Consider the following 25977-nt stretch of genomic DNA (forward strand, 5'->3'; position numbering starts at 1 on the left):
ACATGTATTTTTTTTTAATTTTATTATTTTAATTATTTAATTTTTTTATATGTAATTTAAAAATTGTCATATGTCTGCTACATTTACATTTATAAGTAAGTAATGGTGTTGTGAAGTGAGTGATGGTGTTGTGAAGTGAGTGTTAGTGTTGTGATTTCTGATGATCGAGTTTGTAAGAAAGCAAATAAATTTTTGCAATGATACTTTCAGTTAAACAATAATCTGAGGTAAATATAATTATTTTAAAAAATCATTTTTATTTATTTGATTTATTGCAATGATATATTTTGTATTTTCAGCTGGCAGTCGACTCCTGGATTCAAGACTCTACTGAGACTTGGTAAGTAATTTTTAAATCAAATTATTTCTTGAAAAAAATCTTTGGTTACTGATGGGATGAGAATTCAAAAGAAATTTCGGAATTATTTTGAAATTATGAATAATTTATTTTGAATAATAAGTATTAATGAGCTAAAATTTATCAGGATAAGTTTTGTTCTAAAAATGAATATGTCCAGTTAGTATAGTCCAAAAATACAACTAAATACGGGCATATTTAATTTATTTAAGAAATTTAGAATGCCTAGCATCCTGGCACTCTAATTTGATAATTGTTATCATTAGGTAGTGAATTGATCGCTTAGTTTCTGAGATCTTGGACTAAATTTTCCTAGAAATCATCAATATTCCAAGTCAAGTTGCAACTTTTTATTTTCTGGGACTTGAATTAGTAGATGAAAATTGTTTGGTAGTTGCCTTGATCAAAAACTACAGTCAGGGAGTGCACATTCATTGCTGTCAATTTTAATTTGAATATCGAAGTGTATATTCCAATAAACCTCTTACACTGCTGCCTTCCGTTCCATCTCAAAACTTATTCATCAGTTTTTATTGATGGTAAATTACCTTGATAGCAAGATTTTCTGGTCAGAAAGCTGATGTCAATTAGTTGTAATCAAATTGACGATAACTTCAGCCTTTGTAACTGTTGGCTACAAGTTGTTGCCGACTTTCTCAAAAGGTTGGCAACAATATGCTGCTGCAACCTGATGTCAACTTCCTGGGGAAATTGAAATCAACCTTTGGTCAACTAATAGAATGTCAACTTTTGCATCTCCATAAGTTTACGACAATTGGACAACTTTGTGAAAAAGTTGGTGGCAAAAGCTGGTATTCCATTAGTTGATGGAAAGTTGCCATCAATTTTCTCAAAACGTTGATAACAAATTATAGTCAATAGTTACAGAAAGTGAAAGTTCTTGATAAGTTGTCGTCAACTTAACCGCAACTAATTGACACCAACTTAATGACAAGTTGTTAACAACTTTCTTAGAAAATTGTCATCAACTTATGGAAATGCCAACTTTGCTATCAGGGCTGTTATCAGCCCCACTCTTGGTAATAAAAGTTTCGATATTATCGATGGTAATTTTAAGATAAATTTCGCTGATACTAGCAAGTGGCGCTAGTTCTATTTTTCGATAAAACATAAACTAATTCGTTTAAATGAAATTTTTATTAGCTCTCGAAAAACAGTAAACATCAACAAACCATTAAAAAAAATTTTTTAAATTCTATTCTATAATTATTTCAAAATTTGTTTATAAATGGATTCAAATAGGTCTTTTAAAAATTCTTCATAAAATTTTCATCTTAACCGGCAGTTACAAACAAATATAATCTCATTGTTCGCAGATCAAATAGTAAGACGCTTATTTTTCTGAAATTATAAAAATTCGTTAATTGATAATTAAATATAAATTACTCAGAAAGACGTTAACTAGATAACAAATAGTCATTAATTAGATGTTTAACGTATTGCGGTGATTAGGGTAAATATGAAAATAGCGTATGATAAAAATGACTATAAAAGTATGATTCTAAAACTCTGGACACGTTTTAGGGTGTACCTCAGGTGTCTCGACTAGAGAAAACTTGACTACGTGCTTTAAATTACAAAATTTTTGACCTCGATCGTTTACAGCAAGATTCTCAACTACTCTATGATCGACAACTGTTTTATACTAAGAAAATATCTAACGTGTACACTCGACAAAAATATTAATGCACAGTACTGAATGTATTATTTTTTATATCATTCTACATACCCGCATGTATCACTATATATATATTTTATTTTATATCTTATATATCGAAACATAAATTTTTTACACCTTAAAACGGATTTTCGCGCGAGGACATTAGATATGAAAAGTCCATTCTTTACTTTATCTTCTTCATTTTTACTACATATATCGTGTCATGTTTTTATATTTTATTTTCATTTTCATTTTTATTATTATTTTCTTTATATAAACCGGCCAAGTTAAAAAGTCAATTACCAACACTTTATACTTTGCCAACAGTTTATGTCAGTTTCCTTGCACGTTGCACGTCGTAACGATGTTTCCCTGGGTGAACGAGATGCGAAGTAATAAACAGCCTGGTTGCTGTTTGTTGCTGGTTAGGTTTATGTTAGTATAGTTACGAAGTTCCAATTGTCAATTTAATTGAAGGTTGTACTGTCGAGAGGATTTTCTATACGTTGCTACAAAGTTATATTTAATTAATATTTCCGTTATTAATATCAGCAGACAAATTTCTTTTATTTATTTTATTTATTTGAAATATTTAAAAATAAATATCGTAGATAAATAATTAAAATTTATCATGTAGTAGCTTTAGTTCAAACCATTCTATAAATTAAGAAAAATATTTGTTTCGAATCTGTTTATTCTAAAAAAATTTTCTTTACAAATTAACAAGTAAAGAAACTAAAAGTAATCTTTTTTCTTTTAGTTTTAAAAAAAAATTTCTAAGTTAAATTAGTAAGATTCAAAATTTCAAAGTTTTTGGTACAAAATAAAGAGACAGTAAGCTTTGAATTTCTATTTAATTTCAGTTAATTGAAGTATTTGGTGGAAGTTTTCTTTTATATTATCATTTAATTAAATCAAAGGTAATTGATGCAAAAAAAAGTAAAAAGAAAGAAATTTCAAGTTTAATTATACGGTTTCTAAAGAAAATTATCAAAATGAACCCAAACAAAATCTTTTTTTACAGAAATTTCGTAAAAAAAAAAAAAAAAAAAAAAAAAAAAAAAAAATAGTTAAAGTTATTAGACTGTAAAAAAGCAGGAGAGAATTTGGAGTAATTATGGATTTTTTTTTGGAGTTCCGGAGTTTTAGAAAAAAATCAATCTGCATACGGAGTAAATAAGGAGTTGGTTTTTCCAGCGGAGTGATTTCGAATTGATCTGAATTTTATTTAAATTGGCATTCACTCCCATTCGGGGTTTCTTTATTTAAATAAAATCCCTTAAGGAGTTAATTTCACGTCGACCTAGAGTTTAATTTTAAATTAATCGAGAGGATTAAGTAAATAAATAGTCATCTTCTATGAATTAGGGATGGGTGATATTTATCGATATTTCAACTATCGATGTTTTTTTTCTAAAGTATCGATGTTTTCTATCGATATTTTTTGGACTCGATGTATCGATATTCGATAATAAAAAACTAAAATTATCGATGTTACGAAATCGATGTTTTTTTTTTCAATATCGCCTATCCTACTCCGAATTCACTCAAGATTTAATTCGCATGCATTCCGTAAATTTTTTACAGTGTACTAAATTTTTTTGAATTCCGTTTTTGAAAAAATAATCAACATAATTATTCTCGTTATTTATTAAAATTCAAATAAGTTTGCATTGTAAATTTAAAAATGATTTTTTTATTTTCAATACGATAATTTAAATCAAAATTACAGTTTATGAATTTCAAATAATTTTTACCGGGTATTTTTGAATCAAAGAAAAAAAACAGAAAAACTATTACGTAATGATTCAATAGATTGAGTATACTAACAAAGTAATTAAGCAGTATATGAACCAAATTGTCATAGTTGCAAAGAAAAAAAAATTAGTTGATTAATAATGAAATTAGGATTCCTATTATTATTGCGGTGAGTCGTCATCTATATATAATACTATACTAGAGCAATAGAATGAGCAGTAGACAGTAGAAGCACAGGGGATGGCAGTCTGTTAGCAATGTGAAATGTTAGTAAGAGAGTAAATTGAAGTTGGAAGAAGTTTGCGTAACTCTCGACTGGAGTTTAGGGGTAAAGAGACAAAAAGACATAAGACATCACTCAAGTACTGAGAGTATCTCGTTCGCTTGGCACCAAAGAGAAAAAATAGCAGTCGAAGACTGGTAAAAAAAAAAACGAATTAAAAAAACACAAACTAAAATAAAGTAAAGCTAAATAAAATAAATATAAAAATAAATAAAGAACACAGATGATAAAGACGTTGGACATCTATTTGAAATATACTTGGTAACTTAAAGTTTGGCATCTAGAATATTATTGAATTATTTAACGAGCTTTACTTACTTCCTTCGCCCTGTATAACTATTGCCAGTTAGTAAAACTTTTAGATAAATTGACTATAATCGATTCCTCTGATGGAGAAACAATCCATACATGTTCAATACTAAAGAAAATTCTCTTTTCTTATTTATAACATATCCACCCGAGTTCACACGGTCAAAAAACTTTTCCTTATGTTACCAATGACCATTTCCGTACAAACTTTTCGACTTTTTCTTTCGAGATTTTTTATTTTTTTCCAACTATACAAGTATTGATTAAAAAATATTTTCTATAAATATTTTAAACATTAAATATTTATTCAATTAATTTAATTACACTGTAAAAAAATTTGCGAAATGCGGAGCGAATGAGTGTTTATTTATTTAATCCCCTCGGAGTGAAATTTACTTCGAAGGGAAGTTTATTTTAATTCGAAAACTCCGAATTGTAATGGATGCGGACGAATTTATTTAAAATCCAGATCACTTCCGAAATTACTCCGCTGAAAAGACTAACTCCCTATTTAAGGGAGGGTGGGGCACCACGGTCCCCTTAAGCCAGTAATTATTTTTTATGGCTTTTAATCTATAGGTCAACCTAATATGGATCTATCTTAAACAAATCCATTAAGATTTTACCAAAACTCAAAAAAAACTTTTTTTTTTTCGAGGCACGACGGTCCCCCTCCTAAAAAAGCTTGTAATTTTTTTTTTTTTTTTTTATTGAAAAAAAAAAGCTTTTAAACACAAATATACTATTTCAGTGCTTTTATAATCCCATGGACTTCAAATTTATTAAAAAAAAGTTTTATTTAGCTGATATTACCAGTTTTATTGCAATTTTTATTTTTTTATTTTAACCACAGTATAATCTATTGGCCTAAAAGAGCTTTAATCAATAAATTTTTCAAAATCATTTTAGTTTAGAAAAAAAAAATAATTTTTCTGTAACGAGTTTTTTTTCAGGTGGTCCATTATGCCCCAGATATTGTAGATCAGCCTAAATATTTTTGAAAAACATAAGAGATATCATGATTCGACTAAAAATGAAAAAAAAAGTTTTTACTAAATTTTTTAGAGGGGCCATCGTGCCCCACTCCCCTACTCCGGATGCGGATTGATTTTTTTCTTAAACCCCGGAGTGGCGCAGTGAATTCAGATTTAAATAAAGTCCGTAATTACTCCGAATTCACTCCCAATTTTTTACAGTGTGACGAAAGTATTTATAATTATTTAAAGTAAATTTTATTTATCATGATGTAGACGAGTAAATCAAGGTAGTGATTGCGGTATGTGGAAGCAGGAATACCAGAGAGTCTCGACATTTTTCCTCGTAAGCATTTATTCCTTGATTTCTCCCCTTACACATCTAATATACATATATACAATATAGTTAGCAGTAAAGCATTATACACCATCGTCCTTTTGTTTTATTTCTTTTTTTCCTCATTCTCTGGGTTGTCAAATCCCCGAGCATTTTACACGTTGCCTCTGCCACTACCGCGGGGATCTCTTTTCCCTTCTCTAACGAAGCGGGTAATTCACGCGCTTTATCTTATCCCTTATCCCGTCGCCCTTTTGCTTACTCGATAGCGCAGGAAACTGGATGATAGGGGAAAGGGGATACTGTTCTACTATATATATATATATATATATATGTTTATGTATAAAATACGTATTATAACCGTGCATTTGAATTGTCGACTGGAAAAATGTGCCAATGTTCTATCGCGTGTAGTTATGTACGAATACGAAGAAAAAAAAAGTACATGCAAGGGTAGTGGAGACGAAAGAGAACAAGTGATTATAGTTGTATGTCGCGTGCGACAAAACGTCACTCAATTTGCGATTTATAAATTCGTATTAAATTGCTGGCATTTATTATATATTTTCAACAAAAGTCTGCTGTTATTTTTAAACAATACTGCTATTACAAAGGAATTTTTATTATTTTAAAAACATACATTCAATTAAACCATTCAATTTTATTAAATTATTAGTAAAAATATTTTTTTTTTTTTGCTTTTAAAAAATAATAAAAAATAATAATGAATATTAAATTACTTTTTTAATTTAGTTTTAAACAGTGAAACTGTTTGTTATAAAATGTATTAAAGTTGGTCGTATAATTTAAGTTAAAAAATAATAAAAAGTTTTAAAACGAGTGCAATTGACAGATGTAAACTTATGAATTGTGCTTTGTAATGCAAGTGATACATATATGTGTTTACATATATGTATGAATGTAACGAAACAAATATACACTTGTCTGAGTTGTATCTGTTTCTGTCAACCGCAACGAACCGCAGGAGGCTTATGACGCGATACGACGGTGAGAGCACAGCGGAAGTAAAGAAGAAGGTAGAAATAGTGAGACTTTTGCGGTTGTAAAATGCCCGGTTTCGTTGTTGAGAGCTCGCTATTATATATATATATATACATAATACTGTTTTCCAGTATCTCTTACTCTTGTTGGTGTATGCCGCTACACTAAGTAACCGTCTAGATTTGCCACCCTCTGGCATATGCTTTTCTCTTGCACTCTCTCCCTTCAGGATCCTTGTCGCATCGTTTCCGCTCATCATCTCCCCGCAATCCACCATAACCAGTAGATGTGTCAGAATCAGCCGCGAGTGTTTTGCTTCCACCGTAAATTCAACGTACTGCCATTCTCCGAGTTATATTCCCATTGTTTTTGTCGTTGGACACTCTCGCTGCGAAATCTCTTCCTGTTTCTCCACTTCTCTCTTCTCTCCTCCCTCTACCATTATTCTGCATTCTCTCCAGTATATTTATGTATACACTGTTGCTTCCATATCTCAACAATGTTTCATACGAATCTCTGAATTTTGAACATTCCAATCCACTCATTTACATATTTACATCAACTGCAGTATTTTTAACCAGATATTTTATTTTTTAATCCTACACTAAAAAAAAACTGGGGTTAGTTCAGAGAGTGCAGGTGTTAAATTTCAACACCACCGCCGGTGTAAATATTTTTTACAGATGTTACAATTTTTTTCGGTGTTGAAAATATTTTACTTCGTAAATATTTTTACTCACTGGATCACTTTAGAGTTAAACAGTGTTTTTATTAATTAATTAAATTATTGGTTATTGAGATGACGGGAGTCAAGTTTTGTACTTTTTAAATAAACTACATATAACATAAATAAGTACATCGTAAAATTAAAATTTCCTCCCTATAACATTCATTAAATTTTTATATTTTTTTATATGTCTTGTATATTTTTTTTCTAATTTCTATACTTACACTGAAAAAAATAATCGGTAGCAGCTACCTATTGGCAATCAGTAGCTACTACCGATTATTTCAGTACCGGTTACCTAATTTTCGATAGCAGCTACCGATTTTTTTCGGTAGCTGTTACCTAATTTTCAATGGCAGCTACTGATTTTTTCCGGTAGCTGTTATCGAAAATTAATCGGTAGCTGTTACCGAAAATTAATCGGTAGCAGCTACCAATTATTTCCGTAACTGGTACTGAAATAATCGGTAGCGGCTACATAAAAATAATCAGTAGTGACTATTAATTCCCAATAGGTAGCTGCTACTAATTATTTTTTTCAGTGTGAAATTTTTATTATTACACCGATTTAATACCGATATTTTAACACCACGTGGTGCTAAATTGAATCCATTTTTACCAGCGCTTTTTTACAGTGTAATTTAACACCTCTTTTTAGCATTCATTATAAATAATAAATTAAACAATGCTTTGCTAATTACTGGTCGATACTTTTCAATAAATATTTACTGACAGTTATAATAATACTCAATAAATAAATAACATTTGGACAAGTTGTGTCATCGCCAGACTAGAATATATTAACCTACTAATTGTTATTAATTTTAATTGATTGATTAATTGGTTTATTATTTAACTGATTGGTTTATTATTTAAGTATCGGTTAATAATAATAATAATATTATTATATTTTTAAATTACAATATTGGAAAAGTATGAATGACGATAGGATTGGAAAGTCCAATGTAACGTTTTCTCATCGTAACTTTTATATATATAATAGGGGTAGGAAATCTTATTAAAGAAAGTTTAATGGATTTGCTCATCATTTTGCGACGAAAGAGTAGAGTAATATCTATATAATAATGATAATAATAGTAATGGTAATGGTAATGGCATAAGTACTCTTTCTGTTCATTTTCTTATTCTGTTCTTCTTTAACTTAAAACTTGATAAAACCACGTGGAATAATCGCGTGATGGACGATGAGTAACCATTATGATTACTGATTAGTTATTTTTATTACAAGTAATAACTATGTTAACCAACTAACTTTGTTATTATATATAACAATATTAAGTTTTAACAAAAAGTAGATTTATATGTTTGTTTAAAATTGTTTTTTTTTTTTTATTTTTTTTTACGGGTTGTTTATGTTCTTGTGACTGAGACAGAGGAGGCGCATTACTATTATACGGTAGAGATGCATATTGTTGTTTGTAACATTACAATATCCTGAGGCGTAAAAAATGAGAGTTGGTATCAGTAGTATGAGAGTGTGAGTGTGTAGATAAAGATAGAGAGAAAGGGAAATGCGGACTGCCGGCAAGTATAGAGAGATTGAAGGTACTGGGGTTGTACTGAGCTGAGGGATGAGGTATATATATATATATATATATATATGTATATATATGTGAGTGTAGTATGGATGGCGACGCGTGCGAGATGAGTAATGAAACGGTCACCCTGCATCACCAGAGTTTCTCTTGGTACACTATCTTGCTCTCTCATTTTTTTACTATTTTTTTTTTTTCCTTCAGTTCTTTCTCCTTTTAATCCCAGGGGGATGAAAAGAAAACATAGGGTGTGAAAAGAGGATCAGTGCACGAGCTATCTGTGAATAGGTTTGTATTTAATGTGTGTGACTAAAATAATAAAAACAAAAAATATAAATATTGTTTGAGTGTATACGGTTGTTTCTAGGCAAATATATACGTCATGTGTAAAAATATATATATATATACATACATATTACTATCGTTTATTTGCATTATAAAATAAATAATGAAAATGTTTTTCATTTTAAATAGTTTTTTTTATTGGAGTTTAACTCGATAAAACTAATAGAATTTTAAACAGATTTAATATTTATGTTAAAAAAACAAACGGGCGTAAATTTTTTAGTTTTGTAGTTTAAATAGATAATTATGCAGGCCGTGTTATAATTTTTTTTCTTATCAGATTTATAAAAAAAAATCAAAATTCAAATTTTTTAAAAATTATTAGGAATAAATTTTTTTTTCACGTCAAGAATATTTTTTTTTTACAACTGACTTCATTTTATATAAATTTTTAAGAGGAAACAAAAATTTTACTATGATAATTGAAAAAAAAAAATCATATCTTTACACTGAAAAAAAGATTTGTTTGAGCCAAAGATTTTTGGATATGGCCAAATAAATATTTAATTGTGAGAAAGATATAACATATATTTGAGGAATTTAACTGCGTAAAATAAGTGATTTATTTGTGGTAAAGAAATGATCCAATTGCTGCAAATATATGTTAGTTGGGCCACGTGCTTCAAATGTATCTTAAGTATCCGAAAATTCACTGTTATTTGTCACGAATTTAATATCTTTACCAAAAATATATCATTTACTTACCACAAATAAATGATATATTTTAGTGAAATTATAAAATTATTCGAATCAAATGTCATATTTATTTGTACCAAATATATTTATTTGTCATTAAGAAATATTTTCAAAAAAGCCAAAAATAAATTGGTTTATTTGGGACAAATATTTATTTTTTCAGTATACGTTGTATAAACAACTAAAAATATTTATTTATTCATGAATTTTATTTTTTCTCATACAAAAAAAAAAGATTTCTTGGCATTGAGAAATATTTCGCATTATAAATTAAAAATTAAAATTTTATTGGGGTGAGAAAAAATTTTTTGCGTCAAGAAATTTTTTTAGTCCCGAGAAAATTTTTATGATCTCATGATTTATTGGAGTTGTTTTTAAGCGAAAATAAGTAAGACTGTATTTCGTAGGTTCTTTAGTTTTATTTTAACATGAGCGTTCAGTGTTCTTTTGATTTTTTTCCGATCATATTAATTTTTTTAATAACAAAGTAAGACATAAAAAATAATATTGAATCAGTTGAACTGAAAAGTGAAAGGTTGTTTTGAAGCAAAGTCTAGACTAGACTGGTACTAATCCGAATGGTTGTAGTAGGGTAGGAATATCGGACCGATGAGAATCACGAGTCTAGTATCAGGAGGTTTGAAATGGAGAATCGATTCAGTAGAGAAGCCTCTCGCGAATCCGATGCAATTTTGAATCTTGTGTGTCGAGGGTCCAATTCAAGGAAAGAAGCGAATTTCAATCTGGGCAAAGCGCCGCGCCATTCCACCGCACGATTACCGATATAGGTATATTCACATCAGTTGGGAAAGTGCATCGGCATCCGTAAATTGAGATACGGAAGAAGAGAATATAGAATATATAAAAGGAGCGTGAATATATATAGATGAAGCCAAACGGACAACTAGAACCTAAAACGTGAATTTCGATTATTCGATCGTGGCTTCTATGAGTCGATGAGCATTTCTCGTCGTGCACATCACTCGTGTACTGCATCACGCAAAGTCTACACGATGTTCAATTGCATTCGATACTATTCTCTCTTCCTCTATATCTTCTTCTCTTTTTGTATGTATAAATCCTACAAGCGTGTATCGATTGCCAACGAGAATTTCGCTAACGTCATGAACGTTCTCTGCTCAATTTCCCGCACTGACTCCTCGTTACTGCGCATTCGATATTCCATTTATAGCTGTATAAATCTTCATAGTCTGTTGTGCAGGTGGACACTTATTCTACTTGGATTATTGTATATGCTTAAAGAATTCTATTCTATAGGGGAGGGTCGGGCACCGAAACCCCCTGGAGCAAAAAGGCCTCCATGAAATGTTGATCGAAAAATTTTGTTTTCTTTCGCCTACTTACTATATATAAATCCAATATATTTGCGCATTTTTAGCGCTACGCATCACGCCTGGGGCAACATGGACCAGCCGGAAACTCTGAAAAAATTATTTTTTCATATTTTTATCATCAAATTATAAAAAATCTAATATACTTATCCATTTTTCTAATTTTTTAATTGATTAAATTTTTTTTACATAAAGAAAAATTATCTGCAATCTAAAAAATTAAAAAACACGTTTTTTTGGGTTAAAAATAATGACAAATAAGAAATATAGAATTTTTTTTTTATTAAATAACAATTAGTAATTAATCTAATCGTGGGGGAGTGATTTATTACACCTTAAGAAATTTTCTTTGAGTAATACAAAAGTAAAAATAGTTGTGAAGAAAAAAAAAATCCATTCTTAATGATGAAAATAATTTAAAAAAAAAAAAAATTTTTTTTAGAGTTCCAGCAAACTCCATAAATTTTTTCGAAATAGGACAAAAGTAAAATGATTTGATGGTTAAAAGCCACAAAAAGTAATAATCGGCTTAAATTGGCCGTCTTGCCCTACTCTTCCTTACTCTCATTATTATCATCAACATATTTCATTTTTCAAAATATTCTGACACTTAGTAATATTTACACAATGCAACAGTCAAATTTTTTAGATTTATATTTTGTCTATAGAAACCCTGTGGGATATTTTGAGCTGTAAATTTTTAATTAATTATGAAAAAAAAAAAAAAAATAAATAAATTGCTCCAATTATCAGATTAAAATTTTTAAACATAAGACGTAAAGTCACATGTTTTATTTTGCATAAAAAAAAATTATTTTTTCGTAACTGCTTAATATTTAAATTTTTAAATATTTACTTTAAAAATTTTTATCGGATTTTTTCAATTTCCGTCTCAATAAATAAAATGAAAATTTACTTGAAATTTTTACAAGATCTTAAATAAATATTTAACTTGTCAAAATATTTTCCGCTTCAAAAAAACACATTTTGAAATCATCAAGGTTGTAATAATTTGTTTATTGTTTCTGTTGAGATTTAAATTAAAGTTGTTGTTAATAGTGAATTGCAGAGAGTATACAATAATAGCCGTGAGTATATCGGTGTCAGCTATCCAATCTTCGCTGGCCGTGTGTTAGTAATACAAGTGCTTAAACCAACAAGATGTTAATTCATCGCCTCGTAGCTCTATCACCTACGATAAAGGAAGGAAGTAATTAGATGCGTTGTTGCAGGGCTTTACCTTTGAACTCTCGGGACCTTGTATCAGGGTTCGTGTGTTCTGCCTACTTGCATCTATACACATTCTCATCAACACGCTTAACACATCCACCAATACTGAGACTATATATGCATATATATACATAGACACTGTATACAATAAACAGTATATAGATATGTATGTATATTTAGCGGTAGCCCGTGGAATCCCTGCTCTCTTGGTGCATCAAAACACACGCATCACACGTGATACATTCTGTCATATATGAGTTCCGTGATATACAAACACGCAGCACACAACAAAGGCTTTGGTGTTCAATCTTTCTCTCTCTCTATTTATATATATATATATATACCTATATATATATATATATATTATATATATAAATTGTTTGACAACAACAACAAGTTGACAATAAACAAAATCACGCGAGCGTCACGGTGTCTGTTGGCATCCTCTTGAGTTAATTAACTCTTCGCTTGACTGCTGCTGCTGTTCCCGCAACTCGCTCATCGTAATATTTTCGAAACAATTTTAATTTTAAAACCGGAAAACTTTAAACCACTTACTTTTTATATACACGTCGTTTACATGTAATTAAGCTTTAAAACTTTTACCGTCCCCTGTTTTTAAATCTAATTAATTCCTTTGATTAAAACTTTTTTTTTGCTAATTTTATCTTTTATTTAAAATATCAAATAGGATACTTTTCGAGTAATAAGTTGGATTAAAATTTTATTTACCGTTATTAATTTAATTTTAGTAAATAATTAAGGAATTGATTGTTGTAATTGTTTCTTGTTTTCTTCTTCTATTTTTATTTAAATCGCGGGAAGTGATAACACGTGAGAGATTGGTTTGTGAAATAGACCACCCAAGTACGTGCAACATAACCGTAAGGGGAAAATGAAGGTGGGCAACTCAGTTGGTTTGTAAGCGTGCAAAATTACTAGGTATAGAAATTATCGTAGTCAGTACGTGGCAGATTGGTGAGTATGATAATAACGTATTTCACGAATAGAAGCGCGAGAAAATGTTTCGAATAAATGAATAACACATCCAACAGAGACTAGTGTATATCTATGTATATAAAATATAAAAATATATGAGTATATGCGTACATAAAATATATATTTTTATATAAAAAGTTGTTACAATAAAAGTAAATAGTACTAAAGGGCTGACTGTTAATACTAGTATAGTGCATGTATCGGTGGCCATAGGATTGGAGTGAACGTAAAGGTCGAACGTGTTTCTCGTTTAAGTGAAGCAATTATCCAAGCTATCTATTACGTACACCTCCGTCAGCAACTGCCGTAGCCTTTTAGTTTTGAAAAGTCCATTAACGCCATGGCATCTCATGTCTTCTCCCTCTTATTCTTTTATCAACTCTTATATTCGTACTCTTATTTATCTTTCTTTTTTTTTTTTTTTTTTTTTTTTTCAATACTACTTATTTGTCTTCTATTCGAATCAAATACATTTGCAATATGCTTCAACCTTTTATCTATCTTATTAATGGATGATACTGGATATAGGGAAGAAAGGGGCAAAATGGGGTACTTAAAAAAATACAAAAATTTTAGGGACTTGAATCTTTTTTTTTATCTTCAAAGTGAATGGAAAAAATATTCAGCTGCCATTAACAAAAAAATTTTAATTTTTTGTGGGCAAAATGGGGTACTGCCTAAAAAAGGTGAAAGAAAAAATTTCTGGAAATTAATTAATTTTTCTTATGTAAGTTACATAGAGAATAATTATTTTTCATATAATTATTGAATGCAAAGAAAGAGAAAAAAATTTTAATGATTTGTATCTTACAACAAAAGTCATTAAAATTTTTCGACTGAAACTTTCAATTTTTAAAAAGTTTAAAAAAAAAATTCAAAATTATGCTTAATTAGGAGAGGGGGGGGGAGGGGGCGGATAGACAAAACGGGGTACCCCCAAAACTTGATAAAAAAAAATTTCATATTTTAAATGGTTTTTAAACATTCCAAAATCACTTTTGTGAATATAATTGAGCGTTTTTTATTCATTTTTTTTGTTAAACTTTCTCAAAAATCAATTGTCAATTGAAAAATATTAATGACTTTTGTTTTATGATAAAAACTATTAAAAATATGTTTTTCTTCTTTTGTATCCAATAATCATACAAAATATAATTTTTCTTCATGTAAAAAGATAAAAAAAAAAATTACTTGCAAAAAAATTTAACTTAATTAAATTCATTCAAAATTCAGAAATTTTTTTTTTATCTTATTTTAGAGGGTACCCCATTTTGCTCACAAAAATAAAAACTTTTTTTTTTTCAACGGTAACTGAAAATTTTCTGTTTACTTTGAATATCATTGAAAAAAAAAGATTTAGTGTATTTAAGTCCTCGAACAATTGGTATTTCCTTAAGTACCCGATTTTGCCCCTCCTTCCCCTATATTCACAAAAGTAATTCTGGAATAATTCAAAATTATTTTAAAAAACAAACTTTTTTTATAGAATTTTGGGGTTACTCCGTTTCGCCCCTTACTCTCTTATACATTTATTATTTAAAAAACCATTAAATTTTTTTCTATAATATATCATATAAATTTATTTATTTTTACTATCTTGATAATTATCAACCGTGAAATATTTTTTTTTTGACAAATTTAATAAGTGTGTAAGTACGATATGGAGTTAATGTTTGGTTAAAACGTTATCGCTTTAATATTGCACACACAGGCGTGAAGTATAATGTCATCATGCATGCGATAGTATGTAAAAAGGCAGAAAGAGAGCGAGAGAGAGAGAGAATGGTATAGATAGTGTATTGCAGTAGGGCGCGACGATAAACGCGTGAATAATTCGCGATCGCCAGGGTCATTATTGGTCGGATGTGCGGCACTGGTGGTTATCGGTGCTACTGGACAGATGAGCTAAAATATCCCTGTGTTCTCACGCGGATACATGAATTAATTACTGTACTATACGAGTGCAAAAGCAACCTAGAAGCTACTCTACATACATTTTGATCAGTCGGGAATTGGCGATATTAATTTTTAATTTACTAAAAATGTCATCAATTTCATATCTACAGTATTAGCCATTCTAGTAATGAATAATTTTTTTTTACAAAAGAAAAAAAAATCGCTTTAAGTCGTGACGATATTCTCATGGGCCATAATTAACACATGACTGATATTGAATAGATTAATTATTAATTAGTGTGTACAACGTTACTCCTGTTCGATCAATATTTTATTGGCAAATATTATCATCAATTTAATAAAAAAGTCGTTAAATGTCAATTAATAAAATACAAGTGCTCATGTACTCAAAGATCAAAACGTTTTTTGCGCAACGAAAATGAAAAGAATTTATGTAATTTAACCTTAAAAGTGACTTAAGGGGTAGTTGGGGTGGCTTGCAATTTTCAGCTGACATGTAAAACTTTACAGAAATTGACATCCAGTAGATTTTTTAATTTTCATTTCGTTTTTTCATTTCCATTCCGTGAAAAACGTTCCGATTTTCAGGAAACTAATTGATCCGTAATTTTTTTATATAATATAAAAAATGCAGTGTTAAAATAAACTTACACCGGTGTAACAGTGCTATTTAGTGATAAAAAAACGGTGTACACGTGGAGTAAATTAACTCTAATCGGAGTATGAGGGTGTAAGTTCAAGTGTTCAAAATCTACAAAATAGAATAATAATAATTTTGTATAATATTTGCATTGTGTATGGTCGTATTGTTATTATTATGTTTTTGGCATAGATTACCTTTTCTTATTATTTTTTTTTTTTAGTCCAGGTTCGATTCCCGGACTAAACTACCTTAATTTTTTTAGCTTCTTTCTATTATTACGTTGGATTTACTCACAATAATAATAATAATAATAATAATAATAATAATAATTTGTTAAAATTACGAAATAATCGTTAATTGAGATACAAATCATTTTTTTAACTATAAAATGAGCAATTCACTTTTAATCAACGGAACAAAGTTCATAAGTTCTTCTTCACTTATAAAATCAAATATATAGGAAAAATACCATAATCATTTTTATTATATACACTGTAAAAAATCACCGGGGTAAGTCCAAGCGGTGTAGGTGTTAAAATCAGCGGTGTTAAATTTCAACACCGAAAGCGGTGTAAAAAAAACGCCGTCACCGGTGTAAATATTCTGTACCGGTGTTAAAACGAATTCTCCGATGTTAAAATAACGCCGTCACCGGTGTAAATATTCTTTACGGGTATTAAAATATTTTATTTTGTAAATATTTTTACTTTATCGATCACTATATTTGTTAATAAATGATATTTTTTATTAATTTTCATAAAGACCTGATGTTTTTGGTGTTTTATTATCTTTAAAGTTAATACTTCAAGCAAACGCAGTTTACCCCTCTTTTACACCAGTTACACCACTTTAATACCGGTGAATTACTCCTCCTACACCGGTGTAATTTCATTTTTACATCGGGCGGAATTAAAATGAGACCATTTTTATCACCGCTCTTTTTACAGTGTGATTCTGATATTTTTCATTGGGTAATAATTGATTTATAGATGATAAATTAATCATTGACAACTTGTATAGAGACTTAAATCATAAAAGCCTGTTTCCCATATTTTATACAATACCATTAACGTGTCATTTAAGACAAAATTTTTTTGAATTCCTGCATAGAATAGTAAATCTGTGGTATCAATAATTTTTTAAGCAATAAAAAAATTTATATGCATTTCGACTTCTGATACTAAAAAAAAAAAAAACTACTTTTTTCTAACACTAGAAAAAATTTTAACATAACTACCCGTGTTACTTTAACACCGTTTTCGGGGTTAAATTTAACACTGATAGGTTTAACACTGGGATTGCGCGAAATTAAACCGGTTTTTTTTTCAGTGTACTAAAAAAATAAATCGGCGGCCTAATCATCTCATAAATATTTCAATATGGATACAATTGAAACAAACCTCTATTCATAAAGGATTTGTCAATTGTAACAAATACGCTTATAATTTATCTTCGCCTGCTTATGATATTAGAAGCTACAACTTTGTACAAGTAACTTAAATCTTTTCATAAAGTTTATGCAGCTAATTATTCAAGCAGGATATTAGATACATTTAAGTTTAATTAGTTTCAAAAACTGCCTTTTGCCTTTATTATTTTAAAAATAATTTTACTTTTAAATTATTTATTATTTTTTATGATATCATTTACTTTAATCCGTCGTATTCACATTTTTATGCTAAGCCGTGGGATGGTAACGGACCAATCCGAGAAGAAAAGACATAAAATAAGATAAAGGGAGATTTCAACCTTTAGGACTGTAGTTTAGAAATAACTATTGTGTTAAAAATGTCAGGGTGATCACGTTGTGCGTCTTCTATTTAATTATCATTTATAAAAACATTAATTAATATAAACAAATATAAATTTTAATATTAAAATTTTTCAATAACTTAAAACTACCCTGCAAAAAACAGGAGCGTATCTGGAGTGATTACGGATTTTATTTAGATCCACATTCACTCCGATTCGATCTTTTAATATGATAATAAATTTCGCTTCTGAGTGATTTTTACTCCAAGGGAATTAAATAAATATACAGTCACCCACTCTGTATTCACTGCGAATTTAAATCACGTTCACTCCACAAATTTTTTTACTTAATATTTACAAATATTTTTAAAATATCGATTTTGTTTGCTCTCTAAACATAAATTAGTTAATATTCACTAATTCAAAGTGAAAATCGAACCACCAATTCCAAAAAGTGGTTCAATTGGCACCGCATTAGTGAATATTCACTTATTTCACTTATTCATGTTTAGATATTGAGTTTTTGAATTTTATATTTTTAGTGATGATGGATACTCGATTGATGGTTGAGGTAATTTGAAACATGATTGTCGTATGTCATGATGTTTATCAATATTCGGTAATAAATTAACGGTCACGAAAAGTTCAGATTAGGCAGACAAGTTAATAAATTCTGATGTAGGTCAATAATAAAAAAAGTAATAATAATATTTTTTGAGAATCTCTCGAGACATATTTAAGGGGTTTTAATAAAATGTACTCAAAAATTTTGAAACTGTCTAATAGTTTGTCTAGGGGCTCATGAGAATTTTATGAATAAGCCGAACTGGTGCTAGAAGTTTCCTTTAATTGAACTAATTTGTCCCTAAAGTTTTTATGTTAACAAAAAGTACTGCTCTTTAATCACGAATAAAAAAGAGTTTAAAAATAAGTCTTATTAAACAATTAATAAAATTTTTTGATAAAAATAGGTAATTAATTAAACTTAAATCGGTGAGATAACTATGAATTTTCAATATCTTTAAATTTTACAATAATGAAGGAATACAGTACTGAAAAGTTGAGTTTTACTCCCAGCTATTTTAGATGTAGAATTACGTAAAAAAAAATGGGCTATGGCGAAAAACCTGAAAATTTTAGATTGAAGTAAAAGAATAAGACCGGTCTCTTATATAACTTGAACTTATTAATGTTTTACATATTCTATTTTCATTAGACTGTTTTAAATAAATTATCACAGTTTGTTCTGGTATAGATAAAACAAAACTGCGCTATTTACATTTATTTCATAATTTATAAGTTATTTTATTTTTAACTTCTTGAATTTACAATCTCTTATTGTCCATTAGACACAATTGATCACTGATTGCTTCTGAAAGAAATCAATACATAATAATTTTGAGACGATTTATTAAACGAAATTAAAAAATTCACTATGATTTCGATAGATCTCACACAGATAAAAATAATTTCTTGGTGCAAGAAAAATTTTGCATTATGGAATGAAAATAAAACTTTTCTTAGGACTAGAAAAAATTTTTCAATGCAATAATTTTTTTCTCACCCCAAGAAAACTTTTCGTGTTCAATTCACCATAAAAAATTTTTCTAGGGGTAAGTAAAAATTGTTTCCATCAAGAAATCCTTTTTTTCTGTGCAATCGATTTCGACACTGATAAAAAAATAAAATATTTTTATTGAATATAAATAGAAGTGTTCAAATTGAATTGGTATCATATCGAACGTAATGGAAGTAGTTGTATAATAATTATCGAGGATAAAATGCCGAAAGATTTGTCGAGTTTAAAGGTCGGAACACGTGACTGAAAAGGTGTATTTGAAATGTTGGCTCGAGTCCACCAGCACATAAGATGCGGTGGCTTTGGTAGGCATGTCAGGTTTCTCAGACAGGAGTGTAGCTAGAGCTACCACCTACTCTATGCTCTCTTCTACACTCAACTTTCCTACCACACCTTATACTCTCTACCTTGTATTATATCACCCCAGAAAGCACACGAGTGTATATAACTTCCTCTTACTCCTACTACCTCTCCTACATATATATATACATACAAAGCTATGCTTGGCTTTAGGTGTACACTCACTTTGAATCCTAATTCGCGTTATTAGCTTTACTAACTATCGCAACTCCAACCTAGGTCAATGTAAGACGAAGCTCATGAGATGTTGCGTAAATCTAACCCTTGTTTCTTAAACTTTATTTATATATGTATATGCATATACATATATATATATATATATATATATATATATATATATATATATATATATATATACTTACATTTGCATACATACACGTTTACTGACTTGCTTACGTAAGATAAAATTTAACTGCTAATTTACTGTTCTTATATTTTATTCATCACCAAACATTTTGTTGTTTAATTTATTAGTTTATATAATTGTTGTTGTTTTTATTTATATTATTAGCAATGTAATTTTATATGCATGTGGAAATATAATAGTTTTGTATTACAGACAGCAAACAATGTAAATTTTATGCGGCAACTAAATTTCATTACAAATATCTAGGTTAATACATATATAGTTTACATGGAATATTTTGAGAAAATCTAAATTACATTGGGATGTGTCTGGTTTTGATAATTATTTAGAAAATATTTAAACTTGAAATTGCTAAGTAAAACAAAATATTTATTGAGTGATACTACACAGAAAAAAATAATCGGTAGCTGCTACTGATTACTTTTTTCCGTGTAAATTTATAAATTATGGTGATGAGAAATTGTGATATTTAAGAGTGATGAGTTATAATAATATAAAATTTAATATATAATATATGTATGTGTAAATAACAGTGAGAAATGAAAGTTAAGGGAGGAAGAGAAGAAGGTGGAGACGGGTAACGGTAGGGCGGGAAGAGAAGCAAAGGATCGTTGAGAATCAAGGATATATTCTGGTTCTCGGTGGGTGTGGGTGAGGGTGTGGGTGTGGGATGCCGGCAGAGCATTTTCCGGAGGTATCAAAGCCACCCTTCAGCCCCTTCCGCACCTGGAAGTCCTTGTCCTCGCGCGAAACTCTCGTCCTCATGCTCTCAACTAAAATTTCGTTTCTTTTTCATTTATCCTTTTTCATCTTTCTCAGCTACAACGTTTGTCGGGGTTTTTCAGTCTTTCTCTTTCATCCTCACGTATCTCCCTACTTACTTGCGCTTTTCTGTCCCCACTCTTTGCTTCAGAATCCGAGTAACAGCACGGGGACACGGGGTAGTCCTTCCTATCCAGTACGCCGGCACGTTATTGCGCGAGCGCCGGCATCCGCGCGCGTGTCCAGATTCGCACGATAGCGTACGTTACTTGTGTCAGGATAGTAGTCACGGGAGTAAGCCAGACAAGGAAAGGGAAAGAGTGATAGAGTGAGTAAGTGTCTCGTATCGGGACTTGGTTAAACCCGTATCGCGAAACTACCAGTCTGCCGCGACGAGTCTTCGTGTTAACTGTTGTCTCTTGTCAAAATCATCATCTGATTAATTTCACGCTCGATTTATTATTACTTGTATCGTGTTATTGTGACACACTGTGCTTTTAACGTAATCATTTTTTTTTTTTTTATTAAAAAACTTATTCATTATTATTTTTTTTTATTTAAATAATTTTATTTTATTAAAAAAAAAATTACTCATCCATAAATAAATGAAAAAAATTTTTTTTTAATATATATTTTAATTGAATTTTTTATCTCGTCATTTATTTATTGAAAAATAAAATTCCATTCAAGCGTTTGCTGGTAACAAGAATGCAAATGTTCGTTATAAAAAATGATATTACAGATTAAATAAATATTTAAATTGAATTTCAATTAATTAAAAATTTTTTTTCATACAATAGTGACCACTCTAATTACTTTTTCATCGATAAAATATTAATTTTAATTCAAAATTGTAGTAATAATTAATTAGTATATTAATTTTTGTTAATTTTTATGTAAAACAAATATTTGATTTCTGTTTTGTTGATGTAGGCTGAGTTTAATTATGGAGCATTATTGACAGTGAATGAGAAGTTTGATTAATTTATATAATGTGGAGTGATCTAGTATATCTATAGTAAATGCAAATAATTAGTAAAATGTTATTGACTCACTCGAGTTGACTGAGGCCCACGTGGATGTTATAAGTGATTAAAATAAGTCTAAGTGAATTAATTGAACAATTGGAATTCACAAATAATTGCTGAGTAAATCGATGAGCCCTTATTACTCGGGTTATCTTTTACGAGTAAGTAATTGTTTCATTCATCATTTTTATTTTATCAATTATCGAGTCAAAAAAAAAGCTCAATAACTTACGACATGGGGAATCGATGTACTTTTTCATTCATTATTAATTTTATTGCCGAGATTTATCGATAGTGCTGATTCAATTTAACGTGTACAATAAGTTTTAAATATTTAATACATCGTGGACATATATTTTACTATCGAATATTAAATTTTACTATCGTATCCAATAACAGGATTTCGTGAATTACTTTCAATATCGTTTTATATTTTTTATATTTATAACTTTATTTATTTACTTTTTTTTTTATTTGCCGATGACACGATTTTGTTTCCTATCTTCTTAATTTTGTTTCCTTTTATATTTTTTCCGTTACATTACATTTCGTTCAGAATAACCGTGACTATTTTGATGGTCGACAAAACCCTAGTTTTTTTAACAAAAAAAAAAAAAAGAGAAAAAAAAACGCTGAGCTTTACGGCTTATCTATCTTGGTGGAAATGTGCGAGATTTTATAGGTGTAACGTGTTGGGGGTGCACTAACCTGTGAACAAAAAAAAGTTAGGTCGTTGATGTTTCACACTTATCAAACGATCTCTTGTTTATACCCGAGTGTCAACGATTATTTTCCGGTTTTCTCATTGCCTTGAATTACTTCATAAAAATAAATAAATAAATAAATGTATATATATTTATAACGATAAAATTTAACGAATTGGTTTTCATCCAATTTTGTGTATTTTATTATTGTAACACATTTCGAATTTCAGTGGTCTATAAAAAAAAAAAAATAAATAAATAAATATATAAATAAATAAAAATAAAAGCAACAGACAAAAGTGCTCTAACTCAGCTGGGGTTTTTATACATCTAGAAATATATAATAGCTTCAATCTACTATCGTCTATAAATTTTATTGTTGCGTTAAAACAATGGCTCTAGTTTTTATATAACGAAATTAACAATTTAACTACACTCCTGTTTATTGACAATTCTTTTTATATATAATTTATTTTATTTTATACTTGATACAAATTTATTACATTTATATATTTTTTCTTATATTTATCCTTCGAATTCAGTGTATTTATAAATATATTTCGACGTTCTAATTAGCAAAGTGTCTAAGTGATTATTTATCGTAGGTAATTGTGTGCAATTTTCAGATACTAATAGTCAGAGAAAAAATCATTTGAGTAACTTTGACAAAAATACTATATATATACTAGATATAGAACTGATTTTTAGATGAAAAAAAATTTTTAACTTCCTTTTTTTCGCATAAATGGAGGATTTTCTGAAATGGAGTTAGATCATTTGCTAATTAAAATGTCGAACATATGATCCTGAAGTTAGCAGACAGTTAACAATTTTTGGGTTTTGTTTTTTTAACGAATTAATTACAAAAAAAAAAAAAATCTAAAAATATGCACTTGTAGAAAATTTAATGGACTGTAAGTGCAATTTTTTTGAATATTTTTTTTTTTTTTATAAATTATCGTTTAAAAAAAAATCAAAAAATTATTAGACGTTGGCTAACTTCAGTATTATATATATATATATATATATATATATATATATATATATATATATATATATATATATATATATATATATATATATATACGTATAAATAAGCAGAAAAAACAATTTGTACTCCAGTCGATATTTTTTTTTTAATATTCTACCGAATATTTTTTGTCGTTTTATTTAAAATTTTTGATACACAATTCGCCTGATATTTGTGACGATTTTTCGCTGCCAATTATTATTTTTTTTTTTTATCAATATTTTCCGCTTATATTTTTTCGTTCTAATATTACCTTTATTTACTATTGTTATTATTATTATTATTATTATTATTATTTTTTTTTATGTATATATTTTCTCATTCAATTCACTATCGATGCTCTCCGATGTTTTTATGGCTTTTAAAATGAATATAGTCGAAAATAGAATATGTAGGTCGTAGCAATACATTGAATTCTATCGTGTCAGCATACGCTACTCTCTTGAGCCTCATCACGATGTGTATTTGATGACAGCGTCAAGTACATGTTAGATACACGTAATAATTTTTACTAGCTTATATACTCTCTCTTTGAGGATTTATATTGACATATTTTTTCATATCTCATATTAATTATATACTTTTTTTTTTTTTTAATTTACCCTCTTAAGTTTATTTTTATCTTCATTTAATATCGTCATTACTACTAGTACGATAAAATAAAAGTCGTAGTACATATTTATTTAATGAGTAAAATATTACTTGCGATAATAAACAAGAAAACATTTTTTTTTTCAAACTCAATAATATATGAGTACTTTGTATGAAAAAATATTTTTTTTTCTCACAGTATACTCATACTGTAAAAAATTGGGAGTAAATTCGGAGTCATTATAGATTTTATTTCGATTCGAATTCACTACGTCATGGAGTTTTGAACAAAAAATGTTCCCCATATAATGAAAATAGAGAATTTTTTTTCAGTGGACTAATTCTGGAGTGATGTCGGCTTTATGTTAATCCACGTCCACTCCGATCTAGATTTTTAATGTTAAAATAAATTCTCTTAAGGAGTAAATGTTCTCGGTGGAAATTAAATAAAGAAAAATCACCCGCTCCGTATTTACTCTAGATTTAATCCGCGTTCACTCGGTCACTGAAAATTTTTACGCTACGGGTAAGGCCGATCTGACAGACCACGACTAGAAGTACACTCGGTATTTTTACTTTTGACAAAGAGGAGTATCTATTTACATTAATGAAACTATATCTTCATAAAAAAGACTTGATTTAATAATATTACAAACTTTATTTATTTTTAAACTTCACATTAATTAATATTTTAACATAAACATCAAAAAAAGTTTTATTGATTTTAAATTTGATTGGCGGTCTGTCAGACCGAGGTTATTGTTTAAAGGATATCATGTATCTGAATTAAAAACGGGCTGTGTTAAATTTTTGGGGTTGATTATTTTATGTTAAATCAACACATTTCACTGTCATGTGAAACTTTTAAATCGATATTCAGTTTATTAAAAATATTATAAAAAATAATTTTTCAGCCAAAAAAATATTGTCTCTATACAAAATAATTTTTGCTACTTGATATTACAGTAAATATGCCGACATAATTGTCATCAATTGTACAATTTTTTTCTGCTCCATATTAAATTAAAAAATTATCATGTATTTTTAATGTAAAAAGTACATTCTGACTGATTGTAAATTATTAAATTTCAAATAGTGGTGTATTTTATCGCGTGACTTGATTTAAACTCAGTTGTTAGCTGTCTAGTAGATGTCGAGATGTCTATATACCAATGATGTCATGTGTCTGATATACAGAGTTTTAAAAAAATTCGCTTATTATTTATTTTATATTATCAATAATTGAATACATAGCAAATAATTTAAACATCACTATAATTTTTTTTTTTTTTATCAGCGAAAGTTTAAATAAATTTTATATAATAGTGAGCAATATTTACAGCTGATATTTTATTTTTAAATATTTTGCCGCGGCGTTAATCTCTTTCAATAGAAGTAAAATAAAATTATGATTTATCATTACATTATTTATACATAAAATTTCAAATTTTCTATTTTACAAAAAAAAAATTAAATTAAATCGTGATTATAAATTTATTATTCTGCAGTTTTCATAATAAAAATTTACATTATTATTATTATTATTATTATTATTATCATTATTATTATACACACAGGTTTTTTCATATTTTTACTTGAAATAAAAATTTTGAATCCCTGCCGTTACTTTAATCCTG

General features: G+C 28.6%; 1 protein-coding gene across 2 annotated transcripts in view; it reads left to right on the top strand.

The window, feature by feature from the left end:
- Positions 1–303: 303 nt before the first annotated feature.
- The window catches only part of LOC103574180 (lachesin), a 201721-nt gene continuing 176047 nt past the window's right edge, over positions 304–25977 (top strand). Inside the window, exons 1-2 of one of the 2 annotated variants that reach the window (XM_008553579.2) lie at positions 21399–21489; positions 21921–22176. The gene's annotated coding sequence lies outside the window, so the exon portion shown is untranslated. Of the gene's footprint in view, positions 341–21398; positions 21490–21920; positions 22177–25977 lie in introns of those variants that run through there. The other variant, XM_014439900.2, reaches the window with a different exon arrangement.

This window comes from Microplitis demolitor, chromosome 7 (genome assembly GCF_026212275.2).
Source record: "Microplitis demolitor isolate Queensland-Clemson2020A chromosome 7, iyMicDemo2.1a, whole genome shotgun sequence".
NCBI lineage: Eukaryota > Metazoa > Arthropoda > Insecta > Hymenoptera > Braconidae > Microplitis > Microplitis demolitor.